Source organism: Lipotes vexillifer, unplaced genomic scaffold (assembly GCF_000442215.2).
Source record: "Lipotes vexillifer unplaced genomic scaffold, Lipotes_vexillifer_v1.1 scaffold478, whole genome shotgun sequence".
Taxonomy (NCBI): Eukaryota; Metazoa; Chordata; class Mammalia; order Artiodactyla; family Lipotidae; genus Lipotes; species Lipotes vexillifer.
The window spans coordinates 668,062-671,331 of NW_006779682.1; positions in this window are offsets into that span (position 1 = coordinate 668,062).

Genomic DNA, 3,270 nt, shown 5'->3' on the forward strand with positions numbered 1-3,270 from the left:
GCTTTGTGGCCAGCATCAGTATCCCTCGGCAGGAAATGCAGGTCGAGTGACATACCTGAAGTTCAAGAGCAGCTATTAGCCAGCAATCCGCTAAGACAGTCTAACAGGACAGCCCCTGGGTTCTAAGGGCAGCGAAGGAGGGCGTCAGAGAGGCCCAGCTGCCCGGTTCAGAGAGATGGTCCTCGCCCCGCCCAAAAAGGCAGAAAAGGAAAGGGAAATTGCCTGCAAGAGAGCGACAGGAAGCCCTAGGCCGGGAATCCAGGCCTGCACCCCTCCTCCAGCAGCTCAGCGGAGGGGCTGGTGTGCTGGGATGAGCAGCTGGAAAAGAAGGCCCGAGACCCAGGCAGTCTCCAAGTGTCTAGGGCACCATCGACACACTTGCATTGTGTTCCAGCGTGTCGTGACCTCAGACTTTCCCCTGATTAGACAAGTGAGATGGTCATTCTGATCTTTTTGCAGGTGAGGAATTCTAAACAGGCAAGAATTCATGTGAAAAATCATGCAGCAGGTGAGCTGCAGGTAGAGAGAGGGGCTGGCTGGGTGAACTCCTAGTGCCCAAGAGCCCCACCCTCAAATGCGTTTCCCTTAAATTCTCCCTGCAGGACGCTACATACCTTTGCAAATTGGTAACCTGGAGAGCCGGGAAAGGAGCTCTGTTTTATTTTTAAATTTTTATTTGTTTTTAATACATGTATTTATTTATTTATTTTTGGCTGCGTTGGGTCTTCGTTGCGGCGCACGGGCTTCTCATTGCAGTGGCTCCTCTTGTTGTGGAGCACGGGCTCTAGGCACGCGGGCTTCCGTATGTGTGGCACATGGGCTCAGTAGTTGTGGCTCGCGGGCTCTAGAGCGCAGGCTCAGTAGTTGTGGCGCATGGGCTTAGGCTTAGTGGCTCCGCCGCATGTGGGATCTTCCCAGACCAGGGCTCCAACCCGTGTCCCCTGCATTGGCAGGTGGATTCTTAACCACTGCACCACCAGGGAAGTTCTGAGCTCTGTTTTTAAAAAGCTAATGCTGGGAATTCCCCTGTGGTCCAGTGGTTAAGACTCTGCACTTTTATTGCTGAGTGGCTGGGTGGGATCCCTGTTCAGGAAACTAAGATCCTACGAGGCGTGCAGCGTGGCCAATAATAATAATAATAATAATAATAATAAAATAAAAAACTAGTGTTTCCTGGGCCTGGGCTACTCGATTCTGTGGGTGTGTTCTCTCAGTCAGCCTCCCTCGAGTCACTCCGAGCTGGGAGCTTCAGTGGCTGCATGTACAGAAGGGGACGCAGAGGCCGGAGAAGAAACTTTTACGTGCAGATGGATGAAGGTAGAGAGGGGACCTCACATCTGCTCTGTGTGACTCCAGAGTTGCTCTCCTACTGTTTAGAGAAGTCAAAGTATGGGCAGTTTCTAATTTGCCTTCGGATCCTGAGACCTGGCTACTGCAGTGCTGAGAGGTGGTGTGACTGCGGCCACGGCCATGGCACGTCGTGGAGATTTATCCTTAGCTCAGTAGCTGCTGCAAGTCTCAGAACAATGGACTCATTGCCTGAGGGGAAGGTTTGGATGTCACGGCCAGGAAGTCATACCCATCAGTGATGGACCTGGTCACGGCTGACCCCAGCTTGAGGAGCTGGTCAACCACAGGAACGCTAGGTCCCCCTGCTGCCCCCTTAAGGGAAGCCCAGCCAGGGGCCTTTGTGGCTTGGGGGACGTGGGCTAATTTGGAAGTGGTGGGAAAGCCCAGGCACGACCAGGCATGCCTCTCCTTCCTCTGCAGGGGTCCATGGCCAGAGCCATGTTTTGTACGAGGAAGACGGTGACCGGGAGAGAAGAGAGAGGAAGGGAGAGGTGTGAGGGGATTTTTTTTTTTAATTTAATTTAAATAATTTATTTTTTCTACAACAGGTTGTTACTAGTTATCTATTTTACACATATTGGTGTATATATGTCAATCACAATCTCCAATTCAACCCATCCCCACCCCTTACTTCCCCCCTTGGTGTCCATTACAGACCGGTTCATCTGTACCATTTTTCGAGATTCCACAAATATGCATTAATATACAGTATTTGTTTTTCTCTTTCTGACTTACTTCACTCTGTATGACAGTCTCTAGGTCCATCCATGTCTCTGCAAATGACCCAATTTCGTTCCTTTTATGGCTGAGTAATATTCCATTGTATATATATGTACCACATCTTCTTTATCCATTCATCTGTTGATGGGCATTTAGGTTGCTTCCATGTCCTGGCTATTGTAAATAATGCTGCAATGAACATTGGGGTACTTGTGTCTTTTTGAATTATGGTTTCCTCTGGGTATATGCCCAGTAGTGGGATTGCTGGGTCATATGGTAATTCTATTTTTAGTTTTTTAAGGAACCTCCATACTGTTCTCCACAGTGGCTGTATCAGTTTACATTCTCACCAACAGTGCAAGAGGGTTCCCTTTTCTCCACACCTTCTCCAGCATTTGTTGTTTGTAGATTTTCTGATGATGCCCATTCTAACCGGTGTGAGGTGATACCTCATTGCATTTTTGATTTGCATTTCTCTAATAATTAGTGGTGTTGAGCAGCTTTTCATGTGCCTCTTGACCATCTGTATGTCTTCTTTGGGGAGACGTCTATTTAGGTCTTCTGCCCATTTTTGGATTGGGTTTTTTGTTTCTTTAATATTGAGCTGCATGAGCTGTTTATATATTTTGGAGATTAATCGTTTGTCCATTGATTGGTTTGCAAATATTTTCTCCCATTCTGAGGGTTGTCTTTTCGTTTTGTTTATAGTTTCCTTTGCTAAGCAAAAGCTTTTAAGTTTCATTAGGTCCCATTTGTTTATTTTTGCTTTTATTTCCATTACTCTAGGAGGTGGGTCAAAAAAGATCTTGCTGTGGTTTATGTCAAAGAGTGTTTTTCCTATGTTTTCCTCTAAGAGTTTTATAGTGTCCGGTCTTACATTTAGGTCTCTAATCCATTTTGAGTTTATTTTTGTGTGTGGTGTTAGGGAGTGTTCTAATTTCATTCTTTTACATGTAGCTGTCCAGTTTTCCCAGCACCACTTATTGAAGAGACTGTCTTTTCTCCATTGTGTATCCTTGCCTCCTTTGTCATAGATTAGCTGACCATAGGTGCGTGGGTTTATCTCTGGGCTTTCTATCCTGTTCCATTGACCTATATTTCTGTTTTTGTGCCAGTACCATACTGTCTTGATTACTGTAGCTTTGTAGTATAGTCTAAAATCCAGGAGCCTGATTCCTCCAGCTCCATTTTTCTTTCTCA